A 23,142-nucleotide genomic window follows, 5' to 3' on the forward strand; every position below is an offset into this window, starting at 1 on the left:
ATAGGTACAATGCAAACAAGAAGAGTTGTAGACACTATTAAATTCTGGTACCATCAAATCTGCCGCGGTCGCTTGATGAATCAGTTTTTACAACAAAAACGGAGTTTTCTTTAGGTCACTGAATCACAAGGTAAACGCTATGTGTCTACAGTCGCAGTGAAAAGTTTAGTTATCCCGGTTTCAAACTTGCTTAGATTGTCTACTGTCAGTAGTTCATGGCAGTGAGTTCCACTCCTCTATTGTTCTGGGGAAAAACGAATATTTGTACATCTATTCGTGCTGCAATTGGTAAATATGTTCTTGGGCTGCTTCTGACTGTTCGGACACTCGCTGTTTTATATATTTTGGGCATTGAAATTAAACCAGTTACGATGAATCAGATACAGAATTTTCAATCTAGCTATCCTCCTGCGTTGTGTAAGTAAGGCAGTTTAATTTGTTAATCATCTCAGTTACGGAATCAGTTGATCGGTATTTTGATAAGATGAATCTTGCGGCTCTTCTTTGGATTTTTTCAATTCTTTCTATCAGGTTGTTTTTAAAGGGGTCCCAGACGACGCTCGCGTACTCTAGTGTAGGACGAACAAGCGTTAAGTACGCAGTCAACTTAGTTGTGTTCTGGAGCAAGTTTTAATTATCTCGACTGTCCGCAAATAAGACGATGTCGTCCGCATAAAATAAACCTGGAACCTTCTGCTCAATCATCACACCGCCCTGTTTGTGTGACAGATTAAAACCACTGTTGCTACCTTCTAGCGCTTTTTCCATACTCACCATGTACAGCATAGGCGTGTGCAGGGTTCCCCATCAATGGGGGGGGGGGGGGCAAAGGTTCATCACAGCGCCCCCCCACCCTAATAAGTCAATGTATGGGGCAGATTTCGCGGCCCCCCTCTTAGATGACTAGGGGGGGCGGCCGCCCCCCTGCCCCCCCTGTGCGCACGCCTATGATGTACAGCATGAATAACAGCGGGGACAAAGGGCATCCCTCGCTCAGCCCCTTGCTAATATCAACGTTCTCTTTGCTGCTTATTCCTTCCCATTCTATACAAACTGCATTTTCTCGGTATATCTCCCTCAAAAGCTGTACTATACAATCGTCGCCTATGCCCATTCCTTCCAAGGTATCCCACAAAATTTCCTGATTAACATTGTCGTATGCCCCAGTGATGGCTAGAAAAGCCACGTATTTTCTATTTTAGATATTTCTATACACTGAGTGAGAACAAACAGGTTATCGTCCAACCGCCTGTCGACTCGAAATCCATTCTAAAGCTCTCCGAAGTTCGCGCTGCCAATTACTAGCTTCCTCGTTAGCTCCACTAATAGAGCGACCGCCCCCCAAAGGCTTGCGTGCCGCATTCGATCCCCGGACCAAGATTTTCGGCAACTAACAAGCTTTCTTTCTGAGATATCCGTATGGATTTCCTTCTGTCGTCGTGCTACAAGCGGGTGGTTGTCAGTTTTCCTGTATTAATATTCGAATGTGTTGTTATTGCATTCATTGCTGTTCTCTTGTGGGAAACTGCGTCTTTTTTTTCACAAGCGTATGCTGACTTTTTTCGAATCATTGTAGCTGTCGGGAGTTTCTTCTTAATCTGCATTCAATACGCTAATATATCTCCGAACTGCTGCAATGGTGGTCGGCGAAGCTTGGGCTAAAGCCGCCACCTCGCGGTGTGTTAAAGCGTTGACGACATTACACTTCTCCTATTGGAAGTGCGCCGCATGGGATGGTCGTAGCAACGGCACGTTGCAGGAGCTAATAGGCGCCGTCCACTTACCAGAGGGAGCTGTGCTGCTCGCACTGGCCCGTCCCAAGTTCGCTGACATTGGCCGTCAGGGGCTAGCAGAATACAGACGCGCGCACGCCTCCCCCGTGTAGCCCGGCCGCAATCCGCTCACTGATGCAGGGAGGGAGACGCGCGCATCGCGTTCCATTTTGACCGACCACGTCTCATTATTGCTTTTTTTTGTCCGCTAGGCTTTGCGTTCTGGCGCTGCTGTCGCACTGGAAAACTCGACTGCGCGGTGCCTATAGCGGAGGCAACGAAGTAATTTTTTAGACCCAGGTGGCACCCATGTCACCGCCCCGTTATAAAGGGAACGCTCATAGCATCCATCCATCCATCCATCCATCCATCCATCCATCCATCCATCCATCCATCCATCCATCCATCCATCCATCCAAGAGTTCTGTGAGAGGGAAATGTGAAAGATAGAATGCACGTTTATGTAGCCACCGTTATTTGTTTGGCGGCTTAATACTTTTACGAACTTCGCCGCAAAACCCGGTTTAACGAAGCATTCTGGGGAAAAAAGATGCATAAATTTTTTTTTTTAATTGATGGCGTCTAGCAGTGTGCTGCCAGACATTGTGGACGCAACCTGGCAGTGTGCTTCCAGGTTCCGTCAAGGCTGCGTCGGGCTCCACAAGCCCGCAACACGAGCAGGAAGAGGCATCGCCCAGTTGCTTGTTTAAGGCGCACAAGAGGAGTCTGAAGATGCGAACAATCCGCATATGTCGAAGGTCTCGTGTCTACACCAAGCCAGGTCAGTAGGGGCATAGAGTCCTCGGCACAAGGGTGCTACGCCCCTACTCAACTGGCTAAACCCCTACTCTCCTGGCTAAAGGGGGCGTAATCAAAGCGTACTCGGCACGAGGATGCCGAGGACGCTTTGATTTCACTGACCAGCTACGAGAATTGTGTATTTCCGCTGCTCAAGAAGCGCAAGCAGGCGAAAATCACGGCCGTTTTCGCTGGGCAATAAATTTGTCGTTCTCTCGAACGAAATTTGTCGTTCTCTCGGTTTTACGAAGTTCCCGATTTAACGAACTAATTTGCGGGTCCCGATCACTTCCTTAAATTGAGTTTCAAGTTATATGGGATCTCGCGTCGCCTAGCACCTGGCGCAGCTGCGCCTAGCGCGTGCAACGCAATGCCTCGGCCGGCGCGCGCGCTGTCACGCTGCGCCGATTTGTCAGGCGAGGAATGCCATAACTCAGATGAGCTTGAAAACGAGTACAGTTTAAGAGTACAGTTTTTTGAAACACAGAGACAGAAACACAGAGATACAAAAAGAAAGAAATATAGAGAAAAATAGAAAGAAACAGAAAACATATATAAAGGCCGAGAAAGAAATGGAGAGAGATGGAAAGAAAGAGACACAAAAAGAGAGAGAAAGCAGGGAGCAAGACAGAATGAGAAAAGAAACAAAGATAGAAAGGGCCAGAAAAAATAGAAGTTCATAGAGAGAGAAAGAAAGAAATAGAAATGAACAGGCAAGAAAGAGTCCGAGAAAAACAGAGAGAAAGAGTGGCAGAAAGAAAGGGAAAAATAAAAAGAATCAAGGAAGGCCACCCAGTTGATCTGCTCCCTTGGGCTTGGCACCGAAGCTTCCTTAATTTTTTTTATGTTGTTGCTATTTGAGCTCGCAGGAACAATATTAATTGTTTTTGGATTTCTTCTTTGACAAATGAGCAGTTGCTTCTCCAGAAAAATGCTTTCGTTCAAAGGTATAGCACTCATCCCGTAATTCTTGCTGCGTCGACGTCGTTTTCTTGTGTGAAGTGTTTAACTCCATTTCAGAAAGCCACCGACTACCACACGCAGTGTGTCCGTATTGTGATCATGAGCAGCAGCAGTAGTAGTACCAGCAGCCTATCTTACTCTCAATTACTGGATCGCGTGGATTCGACACAGGACAAAGAACACTGAGGCAGAGGAAAAGCGCAGCTCGCCACAGTTGCCAGTTGCGCTTGTCATGCGCTGTTTTTTTTCTTTGTCGTGTGTCAAATGCGCGCTATCCAGTAGATAAGACTACCAACCAACTAGCCTCCAACAAGTTTTGTTAAGTCTCTCTTATGTCCATTGCAGGGCGAAAGCCTCTGCCATATGTCCCGCCGTAGCTCACTACATTTCATGCCTGGAAGTTTTTCGACGTCGTCGCTCCACCCAACCCTTTGTTGTCCACACCTCTTGGTATCCATTCCGACATTCCATCTGACCATCAGTTATTTGTCCTTCACACGAGCTGACCTGCCCGTGTTCATTTTTTAGGGGCGTAGCTCCTCTTAGCCTAACCTTGTCACATCTCCGTTGTCCGGCGTATCTCCCGGCAGCCGGCAGTAAACCGCAGTATCTGTCCGGTGGTGGTGGTGGTGGTGTGCGGCGTGACCGCCCTTACTGCGCATGCGCATACCCTCTCCACACACCTCCTCTCCACTCCCCCTCAACATTCCCCATGTCCTCTACCCCTCTCCCCTTTCCCTCTCCACTCACCCCTCTCCCATTCCCCTCTCCCCTCCCATACCCCTCTCCACTTCCCCTCTCCCCTCACCCTTTCCACTCTTCCTCTGAAACGCGGGCTAGTCATGCCGAAATTCTCTCCTGCGCAACGCCGCGATGAGCTCGAGCGCATGCGCGTCCCCTCCCCTTCTCTCTCCTCTCCTACACTGCCCCCCTCTCGCCCGCCTGTCGACAGCGTTCCCCGCTCGCCCTGTGAGAATTAACGGCCAGGCTAGATGGAAGATACGACGCGCGTAGCGTCCCTCTTCGCGTTCCACGACGCGAGGTCGGTAGCATGCCCAACGAACGCCAACGGAACGCGATCGTGCAAGTGCTCCGGCTTCGCATCGCCTCATGGTCCTCCTACGGTCCCCCCCCCCCCCTATCTTGCATCGCGGCGCAGCGGCGCCGAAGCAGGCAGCGTCGCGAGGCAGCGTCGCGGCAGCGTCCTTGATTGAAAAAAACCGACCGCTCGCGCTGCCCCAACCGTTCATTGACCACCCTGTATATATAGGCACTGGATTTTGACCTACAAGGTAGTGCGTGTGTGCGATTTCTCCTGTGTGTGATTAAACAATGAAAATTCACAGCGTACATGTAAAATTAAAGTGAGCTGCAAGTCGTCATAACTCTCATCGAACCTTTAGTATAAACGCGCCCGATGTCACGTCGGTGATGATGTACTGGGCAGAATTCACGGAAGATTCACGGTTTACCGATGAACCTCTGCAGCTTCGCCCACTCATCATAATTCACTCCGTGGATATGCTGTGATTTTTTTCCTTTTAAAATCTTCTAGGATATAGGCTACTCCTGTTTGTTCTCTGATCCACTCTGCTGTCTTCCTACCTTTTAGAGTTACCGCTGTCCATTTTCCTTCCACTGCGCACTGGGTAGTTCTTGGTTTATTTTCGAGTTTCTTTGTTATTCTTCAGGTTTCTGCTCCATATGTTAGAAATAGCAAAACACAATGGTTGTACAGTTTCCGCTTAAGTGACAGTTGTAAGTGAGTAGGCATGAGTAGGCTGCCCTCTAAATGTTTGGCCTAGATAGACACACTATTCTACTCATTTAAGGGTCCGGATGTCTATCACGAATTCTCGTTCTTTCTTCGGACCAAGTAGCATTATCTTTGTCTTCTGCAAATCCATGTTGGATTCTACTCTAATGTTCTCTTTCTTCAATTTTTCAATGACTTTTCGTAAGTCATTGCTGTCTTGCTAAAGACTGCGATGTCGTCTGCAAACCCGTCAATTGCGGAGATATTCCCAAGCTTCAATTTTCCGAGAGACACATCTGTCGTGAAGTAGTGCATTAGGCACTACTCCGAGGCGTTTAGTAATTAAGGAGTGAGTCAGTAACGATCATATTTATTGCGCCTGTGAGATGCATGCGTATTGCGAGCGTCGGAAATAACCCTCAACGTCAAAGGTAACGCCCAGGTCATATCAGTAGCCAAGTTATTATAAGCATCGCTTGAAAACGATATTCTTTGCACAGAAGAAGAATATGTTTAATGACGTAGCCAGGGTGAGGGGTAGGCTGGGGGATGTAGGCCCCCCTCCCCGAAGTTTCTATATTTTTATTGTGTATATATAACTGCATATATACAAAAGCACGCACGAGTTTGATGCAAAAGGTTCGGAACCCCCACCCCGCCCCGGAATATAAAGGTCGCTGCTTGCGCCCCTAAATAGTGGAGCTTCCTATATGCGTATACCACACTCCCAAGGGGCCGGTTCTTTATGCCCCAGTAAGCATCATTTATTACCGCGAAACGTTCGTTATTACGTAATGTTTTAGGCCCACTACACATATTACTCATAATACTTACCCGAGTTGTATCGGTAGTACTCAAGGGCTCCTCTGACGCCAGTGAATCCCTCGCCCAGGCTCTCGTTCAGGTGCACCAGCGAGCCGGCGGCCAAGGCGTGGTCTTGCAAATTCTCGCCAACCGGAAGATCCGCCACCACCGGGATCTGCAGTGGTGGTACGAGTGTACATGTTCCATTGTTCATATCCTACATGGGGACATTATGTAAACAAACACTTGTTGCAGCACATCCTTTGTACATGTAGCTTGCTTTCTTGAGCGATGCTAGCTACCTCAACACTTGACGGGAAAGTACGCGAGTGTGCAGGAAATATGCTGCCAGCGACGCCATTGTTCCAAAAGATATACCGAGGCCCTAATTCGTCTACCAGTGCAGTCACCGATGCATATAGAATTCTTTTCAAGGGACCACTTCATAAAGTAAAAATTGGAGGCAGTGCATGAACATTTGTTGGTAGGCATATTTACTAGGAGACCACAGACAACGTAAAAGAGTGGGGAAAGCATGACGATCAAAGTGCTCAATGAATAGCCATTAGTACCTGTTCTGCTGTGTCCCATAGACGTCCTTGAGTGGCAGTGTATGGCAGAGCGATACTGACAACTTAATGAAAACCAGAGATAATGAAGCCCAGGAAGGTACAGGGACGTCAATTGTACTGTTTTTAGTGTATTAGTGTACTGTTTTTTGTGCAGTTTAATAATTGTCACATACATGTGAAGAAAGTAAAGTGGACGCAAAGACAACCTGCCGCTGGCAGAGACCGAACCTGCGACCTTGGGATTACGCGCCTGATGTTCTTACCAACTCAGCTACAGCGGCAGTCGTCCCCTGGGTCCAACCATACGTCACATGTTGTCCCATTAATCACCACCACGTGTCCAACGGATATACTGAGAATGTGCAGAAGAATCATACCCAAAGAAAGAAACGTGACGAGACTGCTACTCAATTCTCTGCTGATACAGACGACACTAGGTACCATTAGCAGAACAGACTGAAATAGGCCCCACACGTATGGTCTTTCGTTACGTCATATACTGCGTACATAATTGGACTACGGTGCTACTTCCGCTGTATTGTGAACAAGGAACCTGTACATGTTCCGAAACGACGAAACTTCCTTTTTGAGTTGGTCAGTGACTAATTTTCGTTAAAAGCTTTCAAATGTGTCGGAGCGAGTTGTTTTCGCAGAAGTAACAGCAATGGCGGCATCTTATGACAAGCCTGAATATGATGACTGTCCCCTAATAGAGTGTCACTTCGGGTCGAAAATATTATACGGGGAAAGGCACCTTACGAAGAGACGTGCTTTTTGAACGCGTTAGCGACGTTCACCAGTGATGCCAGATGGCCCCGTTGCGTCAAGTGTCATCCGATACGAGATACGTAACATTACTCCCGAAGGAGCGTCTGTTAATACGTGCCCTAATGCGGACACACAGAACGAGTGCACCTACCTTCATTTCTTCGAGGTGCTTCCTTGGTCCAACTCCCGACAGCATGAGCAGCTTGGGTGAATTTATGACTCCTGCAGAAATGATGATTTCCTTTGTGGCTCGAACGGTGTGTTTGCGCTGGTCCTTTTTGAAGGTGACAGCCACCGCACGCTTTCCGTCGAACAAGATCTGCACAGCGGGGTATACGGGAAGTAACGCAACTTTCAAGTAAATAATAAAAGCGCAGTGATCGGCTGCCAACTTAAGGCTGGGGCAAGGTGTGGGAGCGGGCTAGTTGGTATTCCATTACGTTAAAACATAAGCGCAAAAAAGTACACAGCGGTCAAGGAAACGACGAGGACAAGCGCTAATAATAATAGGAATAGCACTTGTCCTCGTGTGTGTTACTCGACTCGTGAGCCTATTACAGACGCTCCGTCAACGAATTTTCACGGATCAGTGAGACATTTTCCAAGCCTTTATTTGCCTACTTACTGCGGAATAGAAGTGTTTTTTTATATATTTCCTTGAATGAACCGACTAACACTTAGGAAGATTCCGTAGTTAGGCAATGTCTCGCATCGTACCAGGCCAGTAGCTGGGGCTCAATAAATAGTACACAACGTTTGCAAGTTTTTAAGATATAAATAAACCTCTATGGTATTCACGTAAACGAAAGTGCTCTGGCAGTCACATGTAGCCTCATGACTGTTTCTGGTAAAACCGGCAAACGCATTTGTGGAGCATCGAGCGTTGCATGTACGTGGTGCCTGCGCTATGTCATTCAATGACGTGATGAGATTTCACGAATGTCTCAAACGTTGCGGCACGGCAGTTGTCAGTTATCGCATGAAAACGGCAACGCGGAACTATAGCGAGCTGCCGAGTGTCGTGACATAGGCCGCGCGATCTGCCGCTGAAACAAGTGCATAACGCTCAGGTTCGAAACAACCGCATCAATGAGGCTGCCACGACTGCCATGATGCTATTGCAGTTAGGTTATATGCCGATGCTTCCCTAATATGCCGTACAATATTCAATGAGTCTTATTCTCCTAGTTTTTCAAACAGCGCAATGATGGGACGCCGATAATAGACCACACAACCGAACAAGCCCGCTTAACCATTATTTCGAAGCTTATTCTCCTGTAATTTATTCTGACCTTAACGAGTTCACCAATGAATAAAACGCCTGACGAACACTTGTTAATCATGAGGCTGTAAATAAATTAAAACATCTAGAAAAGGACGTCTATTCAACATCTATCTTTAGAGCACGGGTTTATCTGCGCAGTTATAGACATCTACATGAAGTCAGTTCTTATAGACATCCACATGACGGCCAGTATATCCTACGAAACTCGCTTGATGTTGTCACGAACACAGCGACTAACAAAATTAGTAGCGACAGCACTGGATCAATTAAAACTCGCATTGTATAAAGCACTCCCGTCGCTTCTCTAGTGGGTCGTGAGATCTGTTTCCAATGGCTACCGAGTCACGTGGGAGTGTTAGGAAATGATATTGCAGACGAATTAGCCACTGCAGCGCAACGCGAAAAATTGCTGCGCAATACAGTGTTTTAACGAGATGTGTGCACTTACACGTTAAGCTGTGCTAATGTGTCTTTAAGTGTGTTTCGACAATTGCCATGCGCATCTGTATAATCTGTGTGTGCTCTTTCGGTTGTTAACTGTGCGTCGATTCAGGTTTTGTTAAAGGGGTACTGACACAAAATGTCGCGATCGAGATAGCCTGCTAGATCGATTTCCGTGTGCGTGCGTGTGCCATCTGCGAAATATCGACAGCGAATAAAGCTTGGAAGGTATTTTATATGAATATTGAAGTTCGCGTGCGCGATCCAGCATTATAGGGCGCACCTATTGCATTGACACCCTCGGAGGTGACCCGAGGTGACCCCCCTACTTCCCCTACGTAACCGTTGTAGCCGGTACAACAAGTTGTGATGACGTCGTAGCCGCCATTTTTGTTTTGACGCGCTCGCCGCTGCGCTGTTGGTGTCTCAAGGAAATCGTCGCCAACAGAAGACGATGAGGAGGACGACGATAACGAGGACGATGATGGCGACGACATCGCGCAACACGTGCGGCAAGCGCGCGAATGCGAGGAGACGACGCGAACAGCACGGAAGTGCGTCACACTTCTGTGTGCTGACGTGACCGAGCGCTGCAGCCGCTAGGTGGTGATAGTTGCACCCGGAGGCTTGTCGTTTTTGAAACCGAAACTGACACTGGTCGGTAATGAGGAGCCTGTAATTAATTATCTGTCGCGCGCTGCAGCAAACGATGTGCCGTGTTATGACTAACAGGCCCCAGCAACACTTTGCAGCAAAAAAACGCGAGGCCAAAATTTTTGTGTCAGTACCCCTTTAAGAGATAGCGTTCATGATTGGTGCATGACTGGTTTCGTGAGTGGGGGCGGTTGTCGGGTGGTGACAGTGACACTATAAAGAAGGCACTTTCATCAACTAAATTTCAGTTGGTAGTCAGCACTCGTCTTGTGGTTTTTGTGTCTTTCGTCCCGTCCTTCGTGCTGTTCTATTTGCAAATGACAGCAGTGACCCGTTTCCTACCATAAGATAGAATGTTCTTTCCGGCCACAGCTCATGAATTCTGCAAGGACACGCCCAGCTTGTTGAACTTACACGGTCTTCACTACTGTATAAAGTGGATCCGTTTCTACGGTATACACCAAATCATACGATCGATCAAACGTTTGACACGCTTGTGCATCGCGAACGCTTAGATGGATTAGCTATTTCACCAGCAGGTAGCTGGCGCCACATATCTTGTGATGAGGCCTGAGACGAGTGGTGTGGTGGATTGTGCCTTAGTAGTCGTGGCGCGTTCGTGTGAAGGCGCGGTTGTGTGTTTGTGAGCGCGAGTGTCAGTTGTGCGAGTTCGACGGACGCTATATGTGCGAAGAACTTGAGTACGTGTGTTCCTTTGTGTGAACATTTTTTTTTCAACCTATTGAAAGCCATTTTTTATTCAGCAAGCCATCTGTGATCAGCGAGTCCCGGATTTCCAACACTCTCAGTAGCGGGATTACTAGGTCTAACTGAGCGGCACCACCAACAGCAAGGAAGTCGCTGTGTAGGCCGACAGCGACAACGGGAGTGTGTTACTGGTGAGACTGAGCGTGAGACTGTGGGTCAGGTGGATTCTCCCGCGGGTGTCCACCGAAGGGATGGTAGGGACTTTTATCTTGTACGTATACTTTTTAACGTTACCGTGTTACCGGAATACCGGATTGCGCTTACCGTGTTACCGGAACGCATGTTTTAGAAAAGTTTTACCTCGCCGTACGTAAACGTTTACGTACGTACGTAAACGTATACCTTTACGTTTGCGCAAACCACTAAATGGTGATGATAACTGCACTCAATATACATTTGATTTAGTTAATATTGAATTGCCGCTGCGACAAAATCATAAGAGAGGTTTTTAGCGTGTGCAGTGTTCCGGTATAAGCAAAGGGGCGTAGCAATGTTCAACGGGGCTGCATAAAGCAGCACAAAGGTTCATTTGTTACCTGCGCTACGAATGTTGTTTACAATATTCCGCTGTCCTGTGGTAAACAATACATAGGGCAGACATGGCGATGTCTAAATGAACGTTTGAAAGAGCATGCGCAAAATGTAAAGAAAACGGCACGTGACGGCTGGTTGGCAATGCATTGCGGGTCTTGTGGCTGTGAACCTCTTTTCGCACAGTCTACTGTTGTCCGCAAAAGTAGTGATAGGCTCACTCGCGAGATTAAAGAAGCAGAAAAAATATCTTCATTGGGTTCAGCATGTGTCAGAACACCCTCTGTACACCTTTCAAATAAAGAGTTGTACTTTCTAAGAAAGTAGTGTGCGCATGTGCGACGGCGTTTGAGCACGGTGTATATAGGCATGTGATGTTCAATAAACCATTGTAGGTAGTTAGCGCTCGTATGTTGTCTGGTGTCGTTTTCTTTGTGTCTGTTTTTCCTGCGCTGCGAAGTGTTTAAGATGATCAACCAACAGGCCCAATTCGCCACAATTCTGAAGCAATGCCGGGTTACCGGACGATGGTGTCGACATCTTGTGACGATTCCTGCAACCACAGTCATGGACACGTTTGTTTTCGCTTAGTGTTTTGAGAGCAAAACTGATTAAAAGGCAACTCATTCGTAATTATGCCGCTGCAAGGCATTTACATTGGAAGTAGAACTCAATGCTTCTGCAATAACAATTTAGCGCTTGCCTGGTTCACCTGGGCCCCGCTAGATGGCGCCACCTATCCAGCCTGTCAGGGGCTTTCGGCCTCTCACGTTTACGGATTCAGCATTCTAGGTCGTTCTAGCCTCGATAATCCGGCTGAAACAAGGTGGTCGTAAGTGCCGCTCGCACTTCGGCCTATTTTGACTTGGCGGCTGGAGTCTCCGCAAGGCGGATATCGCGAGTAGCCACGAACGAAGGTGGATTTCCGAGATAGGGCCGTAAACGTAAAGCGTATCCGGCGAGTAGTTTGCGTTCCGTAAAGGTTCGCGCATGCGCACATCCCATCCGGTATCCCGTAACAGGGTACCGTAAAGAATTGAATATACGAACAGCGCAACTGACAAGGACAGAGGAAGGTAACAACACACAGCGCTGATCATATATTGAATTATGACCTGCCAACTTGCCCAAGTTTCCACGCTTCATAACCGTAAAGAAGTATACGTACAAGCTAAAAGTCCCTAATGTTACCGTGCGCGAACTGTTGAACGCTCTTATGGAAAAGGATCGCGTCCTAGCGGCGTTGCTCGAACGCTTGGCTCCGTCAACGACGCCACACTCCGTGTTCGCGGGAACGCCAGGTGAAACCTCAGGAACAACATACCAAGCTTCGATGGTTGCGAAGACGCACCCTCTGCAAGGGATTGGAATGAAAATCTCCGTACGACTGCGACGCTACGAGCTGGCCTGAGTCTTTCATGCGCGAGACCGCTAAGTCCCGTTTGAACGGACCGGCGAGAGAGTGGCTGCGTTCGAGGAAGTCCGAAATCAAAACTTCGAGGAGATTTTGAAAAGCGTTTTCGGCGGACATTTGACAGTCAAACGCGTGTGGCCGAACGCTGGCGCAAAATGCACGAGCTCGTGCGACAGCGCAATAAAAGCTCAATGGTCCATTTCCTCGCCAAAGTGCGGTTGTACGAGGCGGCGAACTTGCATTTCTGGGACACTCGTGAGGAGATAGCCACAGGACTACGCTCGAGACAGCACAGCACGGTGTTGCTCGAAAAAAGCCATGAAGACGACGACGACACTGCACGACATTCAAGAATTCGAAAGGATTGAGCGTGAAATGCAAGAGTTTTTTCGTTCAGCGTATCACTGTAGAATTGCGAGCGACGAAGCACGTGCTCACTGTTCAGAATGCGAGCGCGTTTCCTGCAAGAAAAGCAGTCGATGAGGACAGTACCAAGGACAGGCGACCCCTCTGTCTAATGAAAAGTGGGAACGAAAGTGCTACAGCTGGGGCCAGTACGACCATAGAGCGAAAAAATGTGCGCAACCAAAACGGCCGATGAAATGTCTTCGCTGCAACGGAACAGACCATACGCAGCGTCACTGCAACGTGGTACTGCAGTGCAACGAAGCAAACACAGTAACAGAGCGAGTACATGAGATCAAGACCGCAAGCGTTTAGCTGAAGGAGGTCAAATTGCATGGAAGGTTCATTGTCATTGGGCTCATTGACACGGCCAGTTCTGGCTGTCTCCTGCGTGCCTCCGCAGCAGTGCGATGTGGCTTAGAAATCGTCATCGACACAACAGCCCTGCATGGTTTTGGAAACAGCACTGTGCCTGCGGCGACAAGCGCTGGAAGATGCAAGGCCGATTTACGAATCGATGGTGTTTTGGCAAAGGACAAACCCATCCTCGTAGTTGCAGATGAATCTCAATCTGTCGATTTTTGGTTGGAAGGTCATTCAGAAAGTTGGCTTACATCACGTATGCAAGAATGGGAGGTCCTCTGCGGTTTTGGCATTATAGTGACGGTCCGTTTGCTCCTATGGAGCCTTTTGATGGCCACCAAAGACTGCAGCTGAGAGCCAAGGAGGAATGCGTAGTCCAAAGAGACGCTGTAAAGGGGCTACATTGCTACGGAGCGAAAGATCACAAACTCCATTTTGGATGACACTGAGCAGGGACAGAAAACGGCGAAATAGGCGCCTGTGCCAACTTAACGAAAACCGATACGACGCTGTCACGTGAACGTTGGACCCTTTCTGACGGAGTTCTAGCATTCAGAACTGGTGGATATTTTGAACGATTTCCGAGAGTTCTCCGCAGTGACGCAGCAGAATTGGTTTGCACGACAGTGCCGGAGATGGACATTGTAGTACACAGATGAGATGAGCAGTTAAGCCAGCCGAGTGTCCGACTGATACCATAGATGATCTTTTGGAGAGAAGCTTTGAGATGTGCCTCACCTGTAGTAGTATGAAAGACCAGATAGTCGCCGCTCAAAAGAAGACGAAGAACTAAGGGAACTTATACGGATACTTGAATAGCCGGAATGTGATCGCTCGAGAGAAGGCAAGAACAGAAGCAAGGATTATGTCTCATGGATGGTCGGCTCATGTGGATCATCTACTCTGTCTGACAAGGATACAATAATGGAGATTGTGATACCGAGAAAGGCAGTTGTGGTGCCATTTCATGACCTGTTTGGTCATTTTTGGTGGACCAAACTGTGGCAAAAAGCCGGGCGACTTTTGGGTTCCCTCGGATGCGTAACGACGTGCGAAAGCACATCTCACAGTGCTTTGAATGCAACTTCAACAAGGTCCCTTGTCAAAAAAAGGATGGGCTTATCAACCCAATTTCGTCTGGTTAGTGCCTCTTAACGAGGACGTTAAGATTTCAGGACGGCCGAGTGTTAGCTATTTCCCCAGCAGGTAGCTAGCGCCACATATCTTGTGCACCACGATGAGCTGCCAGTGGCCTGAGACGAGCTTGGTGGTGAGATTGTGCCTTGTAGTGTGTGCGCGTTCGTGTGACGGCACGGTTGTGCGTATGTGAGCGCGAGAGGCACTGTACGAGTTTGATGGATGCTATTTGTGTCTCTCGGTGCGACGAACTTGAGTACGTGTGTTTTTCGTGTGGACATTCTTTCTTCAACTCATTAAAGCCATTTTTAGGGGTGAAGCTCCTTAGCCGTGGGTCTGTCCATCCTCCGTTTGTAGCGTTGTAGTAGCCACATCTAGCTCGTGAGAGCGCGCGTTCTGGTATGCAGTAGAAGAAGAAGACGACGTTGACGAGTGAACTCTCGTGCGTGTTCGCCTGTGCGGCATTCTTCTTCTTTACGCGCGCGTTCTCGTATGCAGTAGAACAAGAAGACGCCGTTGACGAGCACGCTTTCTCCTTTAGGCTCGGAGTCACCAGATGAAGACAAGGCTGCGGAACGAGGGCACGGAAGCGGGCGGCAGCGCGCGCTCGCAGACAGAATCCTGAGGTGAGAGCCCGCGAGGCCGAAGCTGCACGTCGACGCCGCGAAGCAGATTCCGCCGTTCGAGCCCGCGAAGCCGAAGCTGCTCGACAAGCTGCACGGCTGCGGCTAGAAGACCCCGCCGTTCGAGCCCGCGAGCCGAAGCTGCTCGACAAGCTGCAGGGTTGCGGCGAGAAGACCCAGCCGTTCGAGCCCGCGAGGCCGAACGCTGCTCAAACAAGCTGTACGGCTGCGGCGCGAAGACCCCGCCGTTCGAGCCCGCTAGGCCGAAGCTGCTCGACAAGCTGCCGGCTGCGGCGCGAAGACCCCCGCCGTTCGAGCCCGAGAGGCCGAAGCTGCACGGCTGCGGCGCGAATCGGATCTTCAAAATGTGAAAGACCGTGAAGCGGCGAGAAAGCGCGTGTACCGGCAGGCAGAGCCCGAGGCTGTGCGAGCACGTGAAGTGGCTGCAAAACACATCAGCGTGCTCTGCCCGAAGGCGCCGACGCGCGCTTCCAGCGGGACTTCCTTGATAACAGTTTCTGCCATAGTTGCGGTGTGTGGCAACAGATTGTGGTTCTCAAAAATCTAGTCACACTATCTTCCATCAAGAAGGACCACGCTCGCGCCAATGCCATCGCCGTGCTGCAGCGCGAGTTCGCTTCGCCCACTCATTATCATGCACCACGTGGATATGCTGTTATTTTTTATTCAGGCAAGCCATCCTGTGATCTGTGAATCCCGGATGTCCAGCAGCTGCAGCATGCGCGCCTCACTGTTGGAGCAGATCAAAAGAAGAACGGCCCCCAAGTGCGACCACTGTGACAATCGCGGTGAGCCCGTGAGCATCTAATTATAGAATGACCACAATACAAAGAATAATAGCGTTCACTGAGTGATCGGTTGAACAGGCTCTGTGGACGACCACTCACAATTAGCCATGTGCTTGGACCGTGGCCACACCCTGACAATCAAAGACGCGCAGTGAGCGGTCTTCGTAATTTTTTTAATCGAAACATATTTTAATAAGCCGTTTATAATTGATATTATTGCTCATTTGGATAGTATTCTGTTTCACTGATGATACTTGATAGTCATGTTATATGCAAAAAAAAAAACTATCTGTACGGACTCTATCCGCAGTAATCAGTGTGACCAACCCTGTATGTATTGGAGCAAAACTGCAATTCGGCGTAGTTGGAACACATTCATCCTTCATCTTCCTCTCGCAAACACAGAGGGACAAGAAGAGACTTACGAGGACAAGCGCGACAGGACAGACGTTAGAATAACAGAGAGCTGAGCTAGTTGGAAGTATTCATTCTAAAAAGACAGGAGTGCAACAACGGACACAAGAAAGAAGTCAGGACACCACAAACGGCGTTTGTGGTGTCCTGACTTCTTTCTTGTGTCCGTGTTTGGCACGCCCTGTCTTTTTAGAATGAGGACAGACGTGTGTTCGCGCGAGTAAGTGGAGGCTGTATGTATTGGAGACCCTGCCCATTATTTAGCGCCAGACAGTGCGTCTGGTTGTTTCTTTTATTTTTTATTCTTGTGTTCTTTGTTGTGTTTTGTGTGTTTGTTCGATACTAATGTCATGAAGATAGGATAGCCGGGTCTAACGTAGTCTTCCTTCCCATGTTTTCCATATAGAAATAAAAAAAAATTTGCAGAAAGCACTTACACTTGACGGTACCCGTTAGTATGCGTGTGCGCAAGGGCACCCCAAGTAAAGAGTATCTGAAGAAAATAGAAAATTTGTGCAGAGCCGTAGCAAGAGCTTTATTTTCTGTAACTTTTTTTTTGGCTTCCAAGTGCATCCTCTATGAAAGCATCAGTACATATTGACCTTCCCTGAAGCAGAAAGTTGTTTGCTGATGGGTATTTTGTGAAATATTTTTTGTCTTATAGCTTCGTCTTTACGAGTCTGACTTTCTCCTTTTTCAGCGTCAAAAGCACGCGACAATATGTCATATTATATAATATCAGAAAAAAATTCAATTATTTTGTATCTTTTATCCAAAGACATCAACTGATCCAAATCGCCTGCCAATCATCATCGACATTATATTTACGTCACCATTAGCAGCTGTAATTAATTACTATAGCAGAATGGTGACTGATGTCCTGTCTAATAATGTAACTTTTAATGTTTCGTCATCACTTGCTTCAATATGTAACTTTTCCGTGTCTCCGAAAACAGATCGAGGCCCTCGACTTCCTACAGTACAAACCGCACGAGATTGTATAACAATCGCGTACTCTACCAGACCAGCCTTGCGACTCCGCCTTGCAAATCACCATTGGTCCAAGGCAGGAAAAAAAATTATGATGGAGCGCCACGAGACGATTTTCAGGCCGTGCCAGGCGATATCAAAAATAAATTGTGAGAAAATAAATAATAACAAAATCAGTTTCACCACAAGGGCGAAGCAATTCATGCATTAACAGCACCTTGGAATGTCAACCAAGAACGAGCAAGCAACTCGAAACTTGCAGCGTGCTGGTCAAGCAGAAAGGTTACGCAAAATGACACACAGGACGAGCGCGAACTAACAACTGCCACAGCTCGGCATTATGCATGCGCTGTTCAACACAAAGAAGGACGCACGAAACGAACGCACAGGGTATACACAGGATAGGGCGAACTAACATCTGTCACAGTTGTTACTTACGGGTTTACGGAGCGGGCCTTTGGCAGCACCAGAGCCTGGGGCGGAAGATGCAGAGGTAACATGAGAGAGACTGAAGGAAACTGAACTGGGGTTTATTTTACATTGTTGACATGACCAAAACATTTCGTCGTTACATGAGAAACATCTTGTGTTACATAGAGATTTCGTGTCGAGTGAGCCCGCGTGGGGCTCATCTAAAGGGTCTCTTTTCCCCCAGATTCCTAGACGGGGGAATTTCTCATAGTTGGGACGGTGCAATCACGTCACACACTGACACGTAATGAGGGTGCCCGCCCACACACCGCCCAGGTCAACGTCCTGACTGGGGCGTGGACACCGCACTCTGCACCTATGGCACCAAGGGGGTCCTTCCTTGCCATGTGAAGGCCACAGGGTGATGGTCACACGCTCGGACAACCGGGCGCATCAAAAGGTCCGCCTCTGCGTGGTACCTCACCGCTCAATTAGCGGGACTGGTTGTCATCTGCGCTGACGCCGCTGTCTCTCAAGGAATGTTTGGCGATAGGAAACCATTACGGTCGTTTCGTCGAACCTTGATGTGTCAGACTGCATGGCGTCTCACTTCCCGTCTCGGGAGCACAATTAAAGTTCTTCAACAGCTGTCATCAGGCAAGCAGCCCTTCGACGCCTTGTCCGAAGAACAGGGGACGCCGCTTCCCCTTCGGCGCAGGTGCCGATCGTAACACTACTTTGAGTGACGGAAAGCAGATGACTCTTAAGGGCTCGTTTTTCTTTGTTAGACACAATATTTATGGGAACTAACAGATAATAACGGCAAGGAAAGTATAGGGACTGTTCCTGTAGTATTTAAAATTAAATATGAAGTGAAGTAAAGGAAAAATAACATGTCGCCGGCAGGGACCGAACTGATAATAACGCCAATACTTTCCTTGGCGTTATTGTCTGTTAGCTCCCATAAATACTCTTTGTTTGAGCAGCGCGCTGCAAGTGTTGACTATGCGCAACCAAATGCCCCTATGAAGGTACTTGGAAGCGCGAGATACGCAAATACCAAGAACTACGCAAAACGAACGCCCCTACTTTGGCTCTTCTAGCTAGCCACTCACTCCTTTCGCAAACGCGGTCGCTGCAGCGAGCGAAGTTACCTTCGTGCGCTCTAACTTAAACGCAATGTTTGCGGTGAAAAACAAGACGTACAAACCGGCCCCCTCACGAGACAAGCCCCCTCACGCACGTATCGCAACTTCGGTGAAAACCGAGCAGGGCGACGACCTTTAGAGCGCGCTCTTCGTACTATCTCGCTGGCGATAAAGAAAAAGAACACGCTCAAGCACCTCCGAACTCTGCGTACCTCCAGCGCAGGTAAATTGTGTCTATAAATAGCTCGCCGTTCGTGTGCTGAAGGCTGTACGCTCTGTGGCCGAGTCGTGTAACGCCACGCGCTGTGGAGCGCGGGGTCGCAGGTTCGAATCCCCGGTGGCGCGCTTCGGAAACTATTTCTTCTGAATTAGTCTTTTAGCTATATATATATATATAATATATATATATATATAATAGATAGAGATAGATAGATAGTAGATAGATATATATATATATAGATAGATATATACGAGCCGCCGCGACGGCAACGGTGACGCCGAGGGCAAGAACCAGCCGAGAGCGTCAATATTATTGAACATTAATACTAATGATAATACAATATGTCGGGTTTTACGTGCCAAAACCACGATATGATTACGAGGCTCGCCATACGGGATGGCTCCGGAAATTTCGACCACCGGCATTCGTATTTCGCCTCCATCGAAATACAATGGCCGCGGCCGGGATCCATCCGCGCCTGTGGAGTCCAGCAGCTGAGCACCGTAACCTACAGTATCACAGAGGGCCGAGTATGAATCATGAGAAAAGCATCGAAACACTTGATGACAGCTGCGTTCGTCTAGTCACATTGACGACGCCGACGCAATTACGAAACATCAAACGATGGCGTGTGGAAGACAGCGCGCACCAAGCCGCTAGCCGGTTCTGGTGACTCGCTTGACGAGCTCTTAGCTTCGTACCCTCCACGGTTGCGGGAGTTAAGATTAGCCGCTGTATAGTAGGCGTCTCCTAAGCAAATTGCGGACGTTGTCACACATACTTTGATACTTTACATCATGCTGTAGTACCTAAGAAAGTGGCACAATATTACAAAGATTCATCTGAGATGACAATTCGAGGTGCCACGAAAAGGTGTAGCTAACGTAGAATAATAACTGTCCGCAAATTGTCCACGCAGGACAGGTACGAGGTAAGTACACTCATTGACAAATAAATAAAAAATGTTCAGAAATGCAGAATCGCAATTCTTCAGTGTTCTGACTTTGTTTCTTGTTGTGTCCTTCACAGTTGAGATGGGATTTTTCCTCAAGCATACGCGGAGAAGTTTTGTTTCAAAGAGATGAAAAGAATACAATAGGCACGATTCGAGGACATATTCCTGACCATGGAAGCCGGATTTTAAGGGAGGGGAAATGCGAAAACACCCATGTACTCGATTTAGGTGCCGGGTAAAGAACCCTGTGTACTCAAGCTAACTTATACTCCTGCAATACAGCACGCATTGAAATCACGCCGTGGTTTTTGCACGTAACACCCCTAAACCAACCTGGCTAAAATGCTACTTTTAACGTGCAGCCCTCAAATATGTCCGTCAAGGAAATAATTTCTTTACATGCACCACTGACCTTTGTGGCCTTGGAGAAGATCGATACGTGGAGATTCTTGCGTCCCTTTTTCCAAGATGGTAGTATGAAGGCCTTCGCCGTCGACCACCGCTCTTTCCCCGAACAGTGAACTGGTTAGCCATGAAGCCTGCGAAAAAAATTTCACACTGGTAAGAAAAACATCGGCAAAAATTGTGAGACAAGGATTCGAGGGTTGGGGTAAAGGGCTAAATGCCGACGGTAAGAAATAGATCATCAGCCTCTACTTTTTATCACGGTGTAGGGGCATCATTATGAAAGCGTTTATCATCAGCATAACTTCATATTCGCAAAAGAAATGAGTTATTAGCCGGTACGCAAGAAGGGACACGTTTGCATAAAGCGCACTCGCAGAACTTCATTCCACTTCGTTCTGGGCTCCGAAAATGCACGCACAGACACACAGGTCTCGACTCTGTGTGCTGCATGTCTCCTTGCAGTAATTTCCCAGCATTGTTGCTGAGATCTACGATCCAACATATGCAGCCACATGGTGCAGTCAATTTCACCACGTACTAAAATGCTTTAAAAATGTGTGTCTCCGAAACAGAGGCTTTCTTTAAAGCATACGCAGTATCTTCCTGTGAGATACGTATCGAAGAACAAAAGATAATTTGTCTACCGGTGCATAAGCTGCAGATTGTGTCACAGCCCAAAACTCTTTATCATTCTTGCATTCTCTGCTGATGATGCTTTATTCTTTTGGACTGATCTGTGACGAACATTGGCAAAGGGCATTGAAATTAACGCCATGCAAGATCATGTACTTCATGTGACAAGAAGAAACAAAACATGTACCCTATGATTTCATCTTTCTTTTATCCTGCGTGGTCTCTGAGAGAAAGAATTATACACAGGAATGCCGAACTACCGCGAACAAAAGAATGTTTACAAATAATTCAGATGGTGGGGTATTGAACACCAGGTAGCTCTAGTGATATTCTTGACTGTTGCCTTAAGTTGTATTTGTAATTAGCTTATTATTTTTTTTCAACTGTTAGTGCTAGTAAAATGTATTGCTTCCCTATAGGTAGAAAAAAAGAGCGGCGGCTCCTTTTCGGCGTGCTCTACTCCCTAAGGAATATTGTCGGACTGACAAGTCCCTGTCAAGCCGCGGATAAAAAATATATTTTTCCCTCGCTCTCTGACTTGACGAGTTCCTCTAACGACGATGAAAGGTCATCGACGTCTCTCGTCGATGCCGCAGTTTACTTCATCGTTCAATGGGGACGCATTGACGGGCAAGACGCAAACCTAGTTCGTGCACTCAACTCTCCTCACAATAAAAAATAAAAGCTGCGAATCAGTGCTCAGCTTGTAACGTTGCGGTATGTTGGTCAACTTTTTCCCAACTGCAAAATTATTTAGTTAGTTAGTTAGTTAGTTAGTCAGTTAGTTAGTTAGTTAGTTAGTTAGTTAGTTTAGTTAGTTAGTTAGTTAGTTAGTTAGTTAGTTAGTTAGTTAGTTTTAGTGTTAGTTAGTTAGTTAGTATAGTTAGTTAGTAGTTAGTTAGTTAGTAGTAGTTAGTTAGTTAGTTAGTTAGTTAGTAGTAGTCGACAGCCCATGACAGCCCAGAGGGGGTGTGTGGCTTGCACGACTATTGCACCAATGCAAAAAAACGAAAAAGATGAACTCAAGTGCATTTGATCGCAATAGAAGTGCTTGGTCGCAGTTGAATGACTCACTAGCCTCTCTGTACGCAAGTGATTGACAAAGTTCAATGAAGCGTTTTTTTAGGGCGTGCTTTGAAGAAACCGTGAAAATTCTATGATCGAGCTTCAAAAACTTAGATCGCACAAATAAGCTAAAGAAACAAATATAAAAAGTAAGCGATATTAAAACCTTGATTGCTTTCTCGTCGCTCACCTGTCTGCCGAGCTCCGTTGTGGTCATTGACTTCGTAGCCCAGCTCCTTGCCAGCCTTGAGGAAAGCGTGCAGCGCTGGCGTCTGAAACTTTGTGGAACTGACGGTGAGCTCCCCGCCGTAGCCGTGGTAGCCTGCAGTAAGCGACGGATGCCTCGAAATGTTAATTAGACCTACTTTGCGATTTGGCCTTAAGTGACTGCGGAAGTTAAGCATCTCTGCTTTCTTCTTACGTTAAAGTACCAAAGTGAATACACAAAATTGCTCATATGCCGAGGTTTTCTGTACTTGTCGAATGGAAGTTCCATTCTCGCAAGCGCTACTGAAGCAAAAATGTACCCACAGGCACATCAAGTGCGAGTTGAATACAGACTGATCGATCTGTGACTGAAGAGAGCATCCTCTGACGCCGACATAAGATTTTAACTTATTTCCCAAGGTGATCGATAAACGCTGACGTAATGCTGAGGATATCGCTAAATGAAAAAAAAAACATCCGCTTAATAATTGACCTAATTAGTTGAAGTAGAAAAGGTTGGCACGTGGTTACATCCTTCGTCGCCAGGCTACCTCCTGTCTTCTGTGTAGATATGCATCTCCAGAAGGCACGGCGCAGGCGAAAGGAGGAAGGGCACCAACACTTGTATCGACCCTGGCTCGGTCTACCTCTGTTGTTTTGCACTTTAAACGACGACTAACGCTACTGTTGCATGCACTGACAGCCTCCAGGCTAGGCTACAAGTGCGTTCTTTGGCTTTACATACCAAAGCCACAGGATATATTCCTTCGAAGTGGATCACTCGAGGTTTGGGAGGGAGTCTTGGCCAGCTTTAGGCTCGAGGATTAG

General features: G+C 47.6%; 1 pseudogene; it reads right to left on the minus strand.

The window, feature by feature from the left end:
• Window positions 1–23,142, minus strand: part of LOC119390946 (glucose dehydrogenase [FAD, quinone]-like) — a 110,510-nt pseudogene that overhangs the window by 14,534 nt on the left and 72,834 nt on the right.

The sequence above is a fragment of the Rhipicephalus sanguineus genome, chromosome 4, assembly GCF_013339695.2.
Source record: "Rhipicephalus sanguineus isolate Rsan-2018 chromosome 4, BIME_Rsan_1.4, whole genome shotgun sequence".
Lineage (NCBI taxonomy): Eukaryota > Metazoa > Arthropoda > Arachnida > Ixodida > Ixodidae > Rhipicephalus > Rhipicephalus sanguineus.